The 14,885-nt window shown below is 47.6% G+C and overlaps 1 long non-coding RNA gene across 1 annotated transcript; it reads right to left on the bottom strand.

Annotated features, from left to right (window-relative positions):
* Positions 1-8,744: 8,744 nt before the first annotated feature.
* LOC135982547 (uncharacterized) lies at positions 8,745-14,503 on the bottom strand. The gene is made up of 2 exons (XR_010599946.1): positions 13,664-14,503; positions 8,745-11,583 (listed from the first exon to the last, which is right to left on the bottom strand). It is a non-coding gene; the product is annotated as an uncharacterized LOC135982547 (long non-coding RNA).
* Positions 14,504-14,885: the final 382 nt, after the last annotated feature.

Genomic DNA, 14,885 nt, shown 5'->3' with positions numbered 1-14,885 from the left:
AAAGAGGAGCGTCCATGCACCAGCAATGGAGATACAGGTGAGCAATCGTTTCCATGTTCTCTCTACAGGTACTAATGCAGAGAGTGGACTAGATGACCCATCTGAGGGAAGGGAGCAGAAGGAGACTCCACCGATTGGAAGGCAAAAGATGCACTGTCCTAGGGATGGGGGTTCCACGACCACCACTCCCAAGAGGAGGAGGTGGGTGGTGGTGGTCGGGGACTCCCTCCTCAGGGGGACTGAGTCATCTATCTGCCACCCTGACCGGGAAAACCGAGAGGTCTGCTGCTTGCCAGGAGCTAGGATACACGATGTGACGGAGAGACTGCCAAGACTCATCAAGCCCTCGGATCGCTACCCCTTCCTGCTTCTCCACGTGGGCACCAATGATACTGCCAAGAATGACCTTGAGTGGATCACTGCAGACTACGTGGCTCTGGGAAAAAGGATAAAGGAGTTTGAGGCGCAAGTGGTGTTCTCGTCCATCCTCCCTGTGCAAGGAAAAGGCCGGGGTAGAGACCGTTGAATTGTGGAATCGCAGGTGGTGTCGGAGAGAAGGCTTTGGATTCTTCGACCATGGGATGGTGTTCCAAGAAGGAGGAGTGCTAGGCAGAGACGGACTCCACCTAACGAAGAGAGGGAAGAGCATCTTCGCCAGCAGGCTGGCTAACCTAGTGAGGAGGGCTTTAAACTAGGTTCACTGGGGGAAGGAGACCAAAGCCCTGAGGTAAGTGGGGAAATGGGATCCTGGAAGGAAGCACAAGCAGGAGAGCGCAAGAGGGGAGGACTCCTGTCTCATGCTGAGAAAGAGGGACGATCGATGAGTTATCTTAAGTGCCTATACACAAATGCAAGAAGCCTGGGAAACAAGCAGGGAGAACTGGAAGTCCTGGCACAGTCAGGGAACTATGATGTGATTGGAATAACAGAGACTTGGTGGGATAACTCACATGACTGGAGTACTGTCATGGATGGATATAAACTGTTCAGGAAGGACAGGCAGGGCAGAAAAGGTGGGGGAGTTGCGTTGTATGTAAGAGAGGAGTATGACTGTTCAGAGCTCCGGTATGAAACTGCAGAAAAACCTGAGAGTCTCTGGATAAAGTTGAGAAGTGTGAGCAACAAGGGTGATGTCGTGGTTGGAGTCTGCTATAGACCACCAGACCAGGGGGATGAGGTGGACGAGGCTTTCTTCTGGCAACTAGCAGAAGTTGCTAGATCGCAGGCCCTGGTTCTCATGGGAGACTTTAATCACCCTGATATCTGCTGGGAGAGCAATACAGCAGTGCACAGACAATCCAGGAAATTTTTGGAAAGTGTAGGGGACAATTTCCTGGTGCAAGTGCTGGAGGAACCAACTAGGGGCAGAGCTTTTCTTGACCTGCTACTCACAAACAGGGAAGAATTAGTAGGGGAAGCAAAAGTGGATGGGAACCTGGGAGGCAGTGACCATGAGATGGTCGAGTTCAGGATCCTGACACAAGGAAGAAAGGAGAGCAGCAGAATACGGACCCTGGACTTCAGAAAAGCAGACTTTGACTCCCTCAGGGAACAGATGGGCAGGATCCCCTGGGAGAATAACACGAAGGGGAAAGGGGTCCAGGAGAGCTGGCTGTATTTTAAAGAATCCTTATTGAGGTTGCAGGAACAAACCATCCCGATGTGTAGAAAGAATAGTAAATATGGCAGGCGACCAGCTTGGCTAAACAGTGAAATCCTTGCTGATCTTAAACGCAAAAAAGAAGCTTACAAGAAGTGGAAGATTGGACAAATGACCAGGGAGGAGTATAAAAATATTGCTCAGGCATGCAGGAGTGAAATCAGGAAGGCCAAATCACACTTGGAGTTGCAGTTAGCAAGAGATGTTAAGAGTAACAAGAAGGGTTTCTTCAGGTATGTTAGCAAGAAGAAGAAAGTCAAGGAAAGTGTGGGCCCCTTACTGAATGAGGGAGGCAACCTAGTGACCGAGGATGTGGAAAAAGCTAATGTACTCAATGATTTTTTTGCCTCTGTCTTCACGCACAAGGTCAGCTCCCAGATTGCTGCACTGGGCAGTACAGCATGGGAGAAAGCCCTCTGTGGAGAAAGAAGTGGTTCGGGACTATTTAGAAAAACTGGACGTGCACAAGTCAATGGGGCCGGATGCGCTGCATCCGAGGGTGCTAAAGGAGTTGGCGGGTGAGATTGCAGAGCCATTAGCCATTATTTTTGAAAACTCATGGCAATCGGGGGAGGTCCCAGATGACTGGAAAAAGGCTAATGTAGTGCCCATCTTTAAAAAAGGGAAGAAGGAGGATCCGGGGAACTACAGGCCAGTCGGCCTCACCTCAGTCCCTGGAAAAATCATGGAGCAGGTCCTCAAGGAATCAATTATGAAACATTTAGAGGAGAGGAAAGTGATAAGGAACAGTCAGCATGGATTCACGAAGGGGAAGTCGTGCCTGACTAACCTAATTGCCTTCTATGATGAGATAACTGGCTCTGTGGATGAGGGGAAAGCAGTGGATGTGTTATTCCTTGACTTTAGCAAAGCTTTTGATACGGTCTCCCACAGTATTCTTGCTGCCAAGTTAAAGAAGTATGGGCTGGATGAATGGACTGTAAGGTGGATAGAAAGCTGGCTAGATCGTCGGGCTCAACGGGTAGTGATCAATGGCTCCATGTCTAGTTGGCAGCCCGTTTCAAGCGGAGTGCCTCAAGGGTCGGTCCTGGGGCCGGTTTTGTTTAATATCTTTATTAATGATCTGGAGGATGGTGTGGACTGCACTCTTAGCAAGTTTGCAGATGACACTAAACTAGGAGGCGTGGTAGATACACTAGAGGGTAGGGATCGGATACAGAGGGACCTTGACAAATTAGAGGATTGGGCGAAAAAAAACCTGATGAGGTTCAACAAGGACAAGTGCAGAGTCCTGCACTTAGGACGGAAGAATCCCATGCACTGCTACAGACTAGGGACCGAATGGCTAGGTAGCAGTTCTGCAGAAAAGGACCTAGGGGTCACAGTGGACGAGAAGCTGGATATGAGTCAACCGTGTGCTCTTGTTGCCAAGAAGGCTAACGGTATTTTGGGCTGTATAAGTAGGGGCATTGCCAGCAGATCGAGGAACGTGATCATTCCCCTTTATTCGACATTGGTGAGGCCTCATCTGGAATACTGTGTCCAGTTTTGGGCCCCACACTACAAGAAGGATGTGGAAAAATTGGAAAGAGTCCAGCGGAGGGCAACAAAAATGATTAGGGGTCTGGAGCACATGACTTATGAGGAGAGGCTGAGGGAACTGGGATTGTTTAGCCTCCAGAAGAGAAGAATGAGGGGGGATTTGATAGCAGCCTTCAACTACCTGAAGGGGGGGTTCCAAAGAGGATGGAGCTCGGCTGTTCTCAGTGGTGGCAGATGACAGAACAGGGAGCAATGGTCTCAAGTTGCAGTGGGGGAGGTCCAGGTTGGATATCAGGAAAAACTATTTCACTAGGAGGGTGGTGAAACACTGGAATGCGTTACCTAGGGAGGTGGTGGAGTCTCCTTCCTTGGAGGTTTTTAAGGCCCGGCTTGACAAAGCCCTGGCTGGGATGATTTAGCTGGGAATTGGTCCTGCTTTGAGCAGGGGATTGGACTAGATGACCTCCTGAGGTCTCTTCCAACCCTAATATTCTATGATTCTATGATCTTAATTTGCATTGAAAGTGAAACTGTGAATTTCAGACGGTTTGGAAATTAAAACCATAAATCAACCCAGGTTTGCCTGAACCTAGGACCTCTTTCATTCTAAGCTGAACCCAAGTTCACTCAAATTACCTTTTCAGTGCACATGGGCTGAGTTTTTAATAAAGGCCTGAGAGCAGACATTGATAACTATGGATGCTAATATCAATACATCTGGAAGCGAAGTTAAAATGGGTAGAGATGTGACTGGCATGATGATTTATGAGACTCATTATGAGTCAGGACTCCGCATGTGCCCTTTATGTTTGCTCTGTATTTATCCACACTACCAACCGGTATGGGTGATTACACAGCCCACGTACTTCTGTTCTGAACTAATGGAGGGAGTATTTATTAGACAGCTTTTAAAGATCAGCAACAGCACACAAGCCCGTGTTTCACAGACAGCAGTGGCAGCTGTCGTAAGTAGTAGAGAATCAGCCTTCACACGTTCAGTGAAGTGTAAAATGGCAGCATAGTCTGCGGTTTCCAGCTGTGGTGACTGCCTGACAAATCATAACGCAAGAGACTGGCCTTTTAATGGATTAAAAGAAAAGAAATGGCTAAGATTCAAACTGCTGGCTACCTGCTGGAACCCCCTAGCACTAAATGGCTACACTGACAGACCAGTAGTGATTTCCTTCTTTGTTCTATTCAAAGAACAATTGATTTCTAGCGTATATCATTAAAAGAAGCTCTTAAGATTTCACTTTCCATTACAGACATATCATTAGTGGAGCATCTCCTATTCAATAATGCAATCTACTGGTGGCAACAAAATAGCCACTGAGTCATAGTTTCTTTGTCTAAACAAAAGTAAAATAAAACACAATGAAGAAATTGTGTCTTGTAATATACAGTTACTAGGTCCCTCCTAGTGAAACAGTGTTTCCTAATATCCAACCTAGACCTCCCACACTGCAACTTGAGACCATTGCTCCTTGTTCTGTCATCTGCCACCACTGAGAACAGCTGAACTCCATTCTCTTTGGAACCCCCCTTCAGGTAGTTGAAAGCAGCTATCAAATCTCCCCTCATTCTTCTCTTCTGCAGACGGAATAACCCCAGTTTCCTCAGCCTCTCCTCATAAGTCATGTGCCCCAGTCCCCTAATCATTTTTGTTGCCCTCTGCTGGACTCTCTCCAATTTGTCCACATCCCTTCTGTAGTGGGGCGAACCAAAACTGGACGCAATACTCCAAGTGTGGCCTCACCAGTGCCGAATAGAGGGGAATAATCACTTCCCTCGATCTGCTGGCAATGCTCCTACTAATACAGCCCAATATGCCGTTGGCCTTCTTGGCAACAAGGGCACACTGCTGACTCATATCCAGCTTCTTATCCACTGTAATCCCCAGGTCCTTTTCTGCAGAACTGCTGCTTAGCCAGTCGGTCCCCAGCCTGAAGCAATGCATGGGATTCTTCCTTCCTATGTGCAGGACTTTGCACTTGTCCTTGTTTAACCTAATCAGATTTCTTTTGGCCCAATCCTCCAATTTGTCTAGCTCACTCTGGACCCTATCCCTACCCTCCAGTGTACTACATCTCCCCCCAGCTTAGTGTCATCTGCAAACTTGCTGAGGGTGCAATTCATCCCATCATCCAGATCATTAATAAAGAAGTTGAACAAAACCAGCCCCAGGACCGACCCCTGTGGCACTCCGCTTGATACCAGCTGCCAACTAGGCATCGAGCCATTGATCACTACCTGTTGAGCCCGACAATCTAGCCAGCTTTCTATCCACCTTATAGTCCATTCATCCAATCCATACTTTTTTAACTTGCTGGCAAGAATACTGTGGGAGACCATATCAAAAGCTTTGCGAAAGTCAAGATATATCACATCCACCACTTTTCCTATATCCACAGAGCCAGTTATCTCATCATAGATGCAGTTGCTTTAGCCGAGTTTGGCTTTAAGTTTTGAGGTCTTTTGGAACTTGTAACTCAGGGGTGTGGGAATCTTTGTGGAGCAGTCAAAGATGTGGTTTGCACCTAGTCAATAAACTGCTGAGTTTCACACATAGATCTGAATTATTACGATTAGTATTTTGGCTTGGTGGCTAAATTGAAAAGTTTAAAAAAAATAGTTCATATCAAACAGAAACTGAACTTTTTTGTTAGGGTCAAACCAAATGTTCTGAATGTCTGTTTGAATTGACATCTCTGAAATAGTTTCACATTTCTCATTTGTTGTTGTTCAGGGTTTCCCCCCCCCCTCTGAAACTATTCACTGAATTGACTTGAATTTCTGAATAGTTTTGATGCCCCTTCTCCTCCCTCCCCCCAATGAAGCTTTTGGTAAATTTATTATTCACAGAACAAAAAATTGCTTGGCTCTATTCACATAGCTTCACTAAAAATGCAAACTGGACAGATGTCAGCTGTTCCTTTAAGGCCCTGGAAGGCCCCTGAGGTAGGAGAACTGGGTGGAGTCAGGCGGTTTCTGATAGACAGGGAGTAGATCTGGGGACCGTGCACAGGGATCCTGCACTTCCTCCACCATGTGAAGACCAATTCCATGGGGGCCTCCTGTGCATCCCAATTCAGCAGAACTTGGGGACTGGATGGCGGATAGGAAAGGATCTTATCAGGTGCAGTGGGTCCACTGCTATATAGACCCTTCAGCCTGTACAACATGGGTGTGGCAGCACAAGGGCGGTGGCAACTTCAAGGTTGCGCAAGTGGCTATGCAGCAGCTGTTTGGCCTGGTGGTGAGTGAAGATTCCTTCCCCCATCCCCGCAGAAATCCCTTGCACCATCGCCAGCATGATGCAGGGGGATTAAGTGCACTGCAATGCATGTTATGCAGGGACGTTTTCAATGTGCACTGACAACTCACTAATGTGCACTCAGTCAAAGAATCTACTGACTAATGAATGGAACACTAAAAACACACTTGATGCCCACTGGAAATTATTCTCTTTCTTGCCATCCCTACCTTTCTCTTGTGACTATACTATAGCCTTAAGTGCAGAGACAAAGCCCATGTTTGTTACCTGCACTCGTCATGGGCCTGAGCTGCTGTTTGTGTCTAGATTAGGATCTGATTCTGAGTTTCACCACAGCTGAGGTGGCTTGGGTACAACGTACCACTCTGCATAGCCAAAACCCTGTGAAAGAAAGTTCAGTGGGATTTGTGCATGATCTCTGTGGGCAGAATTAGGCTGAAAGAGGGGGATCTGTTCTAATAAATAGAAAATTATTTGTATGTTTTCAAGGAACCAGATCACAGATGGATGCTAGTTAGTCTGGGAATCGATGATGTACAATTATTGTGTCTAAACATATAGTGTGTCCCTAATACCGATGAACCATAGTCCTTGCTAATAGGTTGCCCAGAATATTAGACCTTGACTCCTGGGTTGGGTCACTAGACAGACGACTGTTGCTTTTCCCTAAGGCCATGATCCAGCAAAGTACTTAAATATATGCATAACCCATGAGTAGTCCCAATGAAATCAGTGAGATTAATTCACATGCTCAAATATATACTTAAGGGCTTTGCTGAACTGGGGGTCTTTGTGAAAGAATCCTGCGGGGGAAAATGAATGTGTGTACTCAAGACATTTATATTATCCTGTCAGAAGAGATTATACTTCTTTTTTCCTGCTGGTACAATCATATTTATGATTAGATTTATTCTACTATCCAAAAGAAATACGATTGCAAATGATTAATGACTGTTTCTTACTGGGTATGTAGCAGTGTATTTATTAAAGTTCTTATAGAAGATGAAAGACAGTGTCTCTCACATTGAAGGGTGACTGTGGGGTGTTTAGTAACAACAATTTGGAAACAAAACTAAAAAGCCAATAGAAAGGAACTTTTGATATGATTGAGAACTCTCTGTAACCTCAGCAAACCGTGTGCCAGTCCTTAGCTGGTGTAATTAGGGTTGTTTCATTGACCTCAGTGGTGTCATACCAACTTACATATCAACTTACAGGCTGAGGTTGTTGATGGCTTTGAAACCATGTGTATGGGTCAAGTTAATTTCATTTCCATCCCATTAACAAAGGGAAGAGAGCCTGACTATGCAGTCAGAGTATAAAGATGAGAGACATGAACATGTTATGAAAAACAACCTATTCAGCTTGAATTTGTATAGGGATATTTAATGAGAACTGCTATAAATATGAATTTAGCAAAATACTAGTGGAAGAAATGGGCAGTATTTTCTAGGGAACTAGAGCTCTGTTTTAATGAAGTAATTTAGCATATTCATAACATAAAGGATATCCTCAAGAGGCTTAGCAATATTTTTAAAGGATAAGAGATTCTCTAAGTATATTGTACAATCAATGATCAGAATAATATATTGAAATCCACTCCAAATGGGAATAAAGATGATGAATAGGACTTAAAGCTGCCAAATTTTCAAATGTTGACATCCTGCTCTCAGTACAGCATGGTGGAGAATTTTGGCATTTAAAAATATTACAAGGAAGGACAAATCAGCATAGGCCTGGGAAGTAGAGGTGCGTGGGGTGCTGTCGCACCCCCAGATTTTATGCAGGGTCCCAGCTGCACACCCAGGATCCCAGCGGCCGGCCCTGCTCCGCGCGGGGTTCCAGCGACCGGCCCTGCTCCTGACCATGTACATGGGGGCCTGCATCATGGCTGCTGGCCCCGTGCCTGGAGGTCCCGGCTGCCGGCCCCGCTCCTGGCCGCACACATGGGGTCTCAGCTGCCAGTCCCACGTGGGGCTCCACTACTGGCCCGTGCCTGCCCCCCAGCTTTGGCCCCTTTATCCCTGTCCTTGTCCCCCTCTCCTGGAGACACGGCCCTGCTCCCAGCCTCAGCTCTGGAAGGGGTGGGGAAGGGGAATGAGGTAAAAAGTTAGGGGATAGTTTTGCTGGCTTTCAGCACCCCCACTATAAAAAGCATTCCAGTGCCACTGCAAATCAGTACTTCAAGGAAAAGCCTTGTAAGCTGTTAGGATTCTGGATGAGTTTGTTGCCAGCACAGAGTGCCCGAGGCAAAGCAACAGCGGGTCCGTTGCCCGGTGTGCTTCGCGTCAATAAACACACCAGGTGGAGAAGCAAACAAAATTTATTTGGGATCCCAAAGCGGTGCAAGGAGACAGGCACGTCTCAGATCAAGCACATTAACAGGAACAGTTTTTCTTCTTTTATACATTTTGCAGTTAAGCCTCACCCCCCCCTTTCCCCTCTAGCCCTCCCTTTCTCCCCCCCCTTCCTCCCTCTACCCCTCCCGTCCCTGGTAATAGTTAAGTCATTCTTGGCAGCTATAAGCCTAGCTTGTTAGTAACTTCTTTAAACCGTTATCTTGTCCTTTTTCCCTTCAGCCAGAAACATGCAGGCCTCATTATTACTGCTTGAGCAGGGGGTTGCACACAGATAACTGGTTGCTTACATATTCCAATTGCACCTGGCTTTTGAGGTTGATTAGAGTTTAAACATGGAAGGATAGAGTTTGGTTCACTTAGGCCTAGTGCAGGAAGGCTTCATTGACACTTAGTGGCCTTCCACCCTCCCGAGTTACCTAGGGTGAAGCCTAGTGACGTCAACAACTCCCTCCTTTGAGAATACTCAACAAGCTTTTGGCTGAGTTTTCTCATATTCTGTGGACAAGATATGATTAAGTGCTATGAAGCTGGGGTTTTCAATGAGAGGGTATGCCGGGATTTTTGAGGAACGGGGGGCACAAAGCTTACGGAGGAGCATTTTAAAACAAGCAATTAGGAGGAGGGTGACCAGGCACAATACCACACCGGTGAGGAGGAGACGCACAAGGCCACCCCCCAGTCCTCCTAGGTTGGGCAACCAACTTCAAAGGGAATTGAAAACTGTGGGTTTCCTTTCCTGGGCCTTCCACTGCTTGAAAGCCTGTTTGGCCGACAGGACGTGCTTGTTAATGTCCTGTGAGTTTTCCGGGACCTAAGTACAACATTCATTCCCAATAAAGGCACACACCCCGCCCTGGGAGGCTAAAACATAATCTAAGGCCTGTCTGTTTTGTAGGGACAGCAACCGGAGCTGGTATAGCTCTGAGTTAAGGCTCTTCTCTATGGCCAAGGTTTCATTGGCGAATGTGGTGAGAAACACAGAGAGCCTGCGATAAAATTGGGTTAGCCGTCCCACCCCATGGGATGGGAGGAGGATTATACCCAACCTGTCTCCTTCCTTAATGGGCTCTGAGGTGGCATACAAAGATTAACGCTGCGGCCAGGGGTTGTCCCTTAATGCATACTGGGATTCAATGGTACAGTTTTGTGACAAGGGGGTACCCGAGGTATTTCTTCCCCTACTGAACCATCCCCAACAGATATCTGACCAATTTTGGGGAACTACCCTTCAGGGTAACCCTGCTGCGTGGTGCAGGATTTGGGAGCATACTCAGCAGTTAGAGAGGTTAAACTCTTGGGCAAAGCAAACCTTCAAGGACTCATATGTGTTTGTTTCCAAGTTAGTAGGGATCCCTTTCCATCCCACATGTGCCTTGGGGGAAATGGGAGGTAACGAAAGGAGTATCCCTATGGCAAAGAGTACCACTGTGGCAGACCCTGGACCTGAACTCATGCTGGGCAGGTGACCCTAGGGCCTAACAATTACAATTCCCCAAATACCCACAAAATATCAATTACCAGTAGTAGGCAGATTAAAAACAAAAGGACCAGGCCACCAGGTTAGGCCGGCCCTGTGAGAGTAAACACAACCAATGCTTAGAGTTTTCACGGGGAGTGCGCTGCAACTGTCCAAAGAGACCACAGGGCATTCCCAGCAGATCTTATTGTTTTTTTTGAATAACAGTTTAAGTCCCAGGTCATCGCTGGTAGTCCTTTTCCGTAGGCTGGACGGTCCACCGTTCAGGAGCGGGCACTGCCTTCAGATGGGAGTGATTGAATCCAGTTCTTGTGTCCCTTGACCTTTGCTGCTGTGTGGGAGACCAGCAGGACGGTGTGGGGTCCCTTCCACTTCTCTTGGAGAGGCTTGTCCTTCCAGGTCCGAACGAGAACGGAATTGCCTGGCTGCAAGGAATGGACAGGGGCATCCAGCGGGAGAGGCTGCAAATCTCTGGTATACCTGTGGAGAGAACAGAGAACAGCAGACAGAGAGCACATGTACTGAGATAAAAAGCCACACCCCATTTCCCACTCCCCTGCCAGAACCGGTGTACCATTCATAGGCCATGCCCTTCCAAACATAATCTCGAAGGGACTGAGCCCTAACCTGCCCTTTGGGAGAGTGCGCATGTGGAGCAAAACAAGGGGTAAGGCATCAGGCCATCCGCTGAATCGATCCACCAAAACGAAAAGGTATTTGAATCCTTGGGTCAGGGGGAACTCAGTAAAGTCTATTTGCCAAACCAGCCCCGGGCCTGGGGTAGGTTCCAGAGTGGCTGGTGGCACTGACACTCCTGGTCGAGGGTTGTTCTTTTGGCAGACTAGACATTCAGCCTGTACCTGGGAGGCCAGGGGTCTAAGAGCCTCCCTGCCAGCGTATAATTCTTTGTTTCTTCACCAGGGTCAGTTCTTAATGTCTTTTGTAGTCAGGAATTCCTAGACTTTGTGGTTTTAGTGAAGCAAGTGTTCCTTCTTCTCTTTTCCTGAAACAGTGTGGTTCAGCATCATACAGGTGAGAGGTTACTAGCACATCACCCTGTCTTTAAATAGGCTTATCATCAGTTGGAGAGTCCTCCCGAGGTGGAGGGGTCTTTTTACAGTAAGAAGCCTGGGTCCAGGTGGGCAGTCCTTGGTACTTCACAGCGGTGTTGGTGGTTAACAGGACTTGGAAAGGGCCTTTCCAGTGTGGAGCCAAAGCAGTTTTTCGTTGATGGACTTTACGTAGACTCAGTCTCCTTGTTTCAATGAATGGCAGGGCTGCTAGGGTCTTTGGGTAGCACTTCTTTTATCTGTGAGAAAAGAAACCTAACACATTTCATTAATGCCTGGCAGTGTTTTGCAGATCTCATAGTTGCTTGGGCCCATTCAGGCCCCCCCTTTTCTTGGCTGTCGGCCAAGTCTTAGCTCTGGGCAGTGTCCTTGGATGGTGCCAGTGTCTTATCTTTGGACTGAGCTTGCTAGCTATATTTTTTCCCTCAGTTAACTCGTTCTGTTCTTTTTCCTTCTCGGCTTCTTTTAACTTACAAAGGAAACTTCCACTCTTCACTTATACACCTTTTCCCAACAATGAACACATACACATTGCCATTATACACCCTTCCAGTAAAATAACTTCTATACAGAGCTTTGGAGCAACAAACCAGGACGAGCACACCCACTTCTGAGGAGTCCAACAAAGTTCAGGAGGCTCACAGTGGCTTTAAGGCAAGGGATGAGACCCACAGCAGCCATTAACAAGTCATCCACATATTGCAGGAGGAGGACCCTGTCCTCATTGTCCCACTCCTCCAAGTCTCTGGCCAGGGCCTGGCCGAAAAGGGTGTGGGAATTTTTAAATCCCTGGGCCAACACTGTCCAGCAAAGCTGCTTTTTAACCCTCCTTTTGTCTTCCCACTTGCTCCACTCTGGGGCTTGCATGTCTGAGGGCTTAATTGCAAGGGTCATTATCCAGGCATTCTCTGCAGGTAAGGTGAGGGTTATTTCATCTTGGGTGAAATGCAGGGTGGCTCCTAAGCAACAAAGCAGGTCCCGTCCCAGTAGAGGTGTTGGACAATCGGGGAGGAAAACCAGTTTGTGAGATAGAGTTCTGTTTCCCAAAGCACATTCCGCTGGGGCATATACTGGGCACTTGGTTCCTTTCCCTGTGGCACCCACCACAGTGAGGGACTCTGACACAGGCAGCTGCAGAGGTTGGTTTACGGCTGTTCGTGCAGCTCCAGAGTCTATTAAAAAGTCTATGTCCGAATCTCCCACCCTCATGTTTACTCGGGGTTCCAGGGGCAGGATAGTCCATCTTCCCTGACACCCCTATTCTTGATCCTTCGCTGTCATTATAGGGGTAGCTTCCCTTTTGGGGCACTCATTTTTCCAATGTCCCTCCTTCCGGCATATGGCACACTGGTTGCGACCCAGACGCCTTTCCTGTGAGCCAGGGCACCCACGCCCATGTCCTCTCATTCCCCGGCCCCTTCCACCTTCCTGGAATTTTCCCCTGCCACCGGCCTGTACTGCTGCGACCATCATTTTCGCTTGCCTCTTTTCCTTTTCTTAAGACACAACCTGATTACGCTCCACCTCAGACAGCAGGGTCTGCATAAGGACATTACAATCATCCCAGTCAGGCTTACAGCTAGCCAGGCACCCTTCAAAGACCGAGATAAACTTGCTTGGGTTCGTAGAGAATTCCCCTGCCTGTGCCTTAAAGGCTGCTAGGTCCACCGGGTTAAAAGGCACATGGGTGTAAACCTGCATAGTAGTGGCCTGATTCCTATCTGAGCCATGTCTGGACACCACAGTCTCAGTGATCAACGGATAAAATTCCACCGAGGGGGCAATCTCTGGGACCTGAGACACCTTGTCTTTATATGGTGGGGGTGTGATAGCCGAAGGGGACACCGGACCTGCCATTACAGCTGTGGGAGGGGGGGGTTTTGGGAACTAACAGTAGCTACTACCGAACCTGTCGGAGTCAAATTACACTTTTGCAAAATATCTAACCTATCTCTTAACAACATAAACAACTGTACATACATATGTTCATTCCATTTACCCATTTGCTGACAAAACAGAAGTAATTGAAGGATCGTGTTATAATTAAGTGATCCTTCCGGTGGCCACCTTTCCTGGTCCTCTAGCTGATATTGAGGCCAGTCTACTGTACAGAACCTTTTCAGTTTACTTTTAATCAACGGATCCGATCCAAACACTTTCCAATTCACCAGAATGCATTCCAAGGGTGTACACCTTACCCTGCCTGCCATACTCTGTCCCTGCCCCATAGGGAGACACTGGGCGTCCCCAGGTCATAACAGGTAGACACTGGGCGTCCCCAGGTCAAGACAGATAAAGTCCCCACTGGACTTTTCCTACCTTATCCAAGGGTCCGGTTCTGCACCGTCGCCCTATCCACGGGACCGGTTCCCCACCGTCGCCCGCAGCTGCTTCTCCACTACTCGAGCGCATTGCACCGTTGTGCCCTCCGGGGTCGACCAAACCACGTCTTCGCCGAGGCCCCCGGTAAAGTCACCGGTGCGCGCTGGGCGTCGGGCGTCGCCGCAATCTGTCGACCTCCGAGAGGGGTCCGGGCAAGGCTAAATTTCAGCCTCGAGCCCCACGTTGGGCGCCAAAACTGTTGCCAGCACAGAGTGCCCGAGGCAAAGCAACAGCGGGTCCGTTGCCCGGTGTGCTTCGCGTCAATAAACACACCAGGTGGAGAAGCAAACAAAATTTATTTGGGATCCCAAAGCGGTGCAAGGAGACAGGCACGTCTCAGATCAAGCACATTAACAGGAACAGTTTTTCTTCTTTTATACATTTTGCAGTTAAGCCTCACCCCCCCCTTTCCCCTCTAGCCCTCCCTTTCTCCCCCCCCTTCCTCCCTCTACCCCTCCCGTCCCTGGTAATAGTTAAGTCATTCTTGGCAGCTATAAGCCTAGCTTGTTAGTAACTTCTTTAAACCGTTATCTTGTCCTTTTTCCCTTCAGCCAGAAACATGCAGGCCTCATTATTACTGCTTGAGCAGGGGGTTGCACACAGATAACTGGTTGCTTACATATTCCAATTGCACCTGGCTTTTGAGGTTGATTAGAGTTTAAACATGGAAGGATAGAGTTTGGTTCACTTAGGCCTAGTGCAGGAAGGCTTCATTGACACTTAGTGGCCTTCCACCCTCCCGAGTTACCTAGGGTGAAGCCTAGTGACGTCAACAAGTTCAATGCCTGTTTTTGGAGGTAATTATTGAAGTACATTGGACACTTTAATGGTAAGATGATATAGTGGGAACTATATGTCTGAGGCAATTATTCCATTTGCTATAAAAACTGTTTGACTTTGATTTGGAAAAAAATGTAACTGTTTATTTGAGGGAAATACAGGCAGATTCTTAAATATAATACAAAATAAAGACTACTGTTTCTTAGGCAAAAACATGGCTCTTTTATTGTTACCTCATCTTCCCCCTCCTATTCTCATTTATCTGTTTCATCCATCCACTGTCTCTTGTCATAAGAATATAAGAATGGCCATACTTGGTCAGACCAATGATCCATCTAGCCCAGTATCCTGTCTTCCAACAGTGGCCAATGCCGGGTGC

The sequence above is a fragment of the Chrysemys picta genome, chromosome 3, assembly GCF_011386835.1.
Source record: "Chrysemys picta bellii isolate R12L10 chromosome 3, ASM1138683v2, whole genome shotgun sequence".
Classification (NCBI taxonomy): domain Eukaryota; kingdom Metazoa; phylum Chordata; order Testudines; family Emydidae; genus Chrysemys; species Chrysemys picta.
Note: the sequence above shows the minus strand (reverse complement) of the source record. Positions and strands in the feature narration are given on the sequence as shown.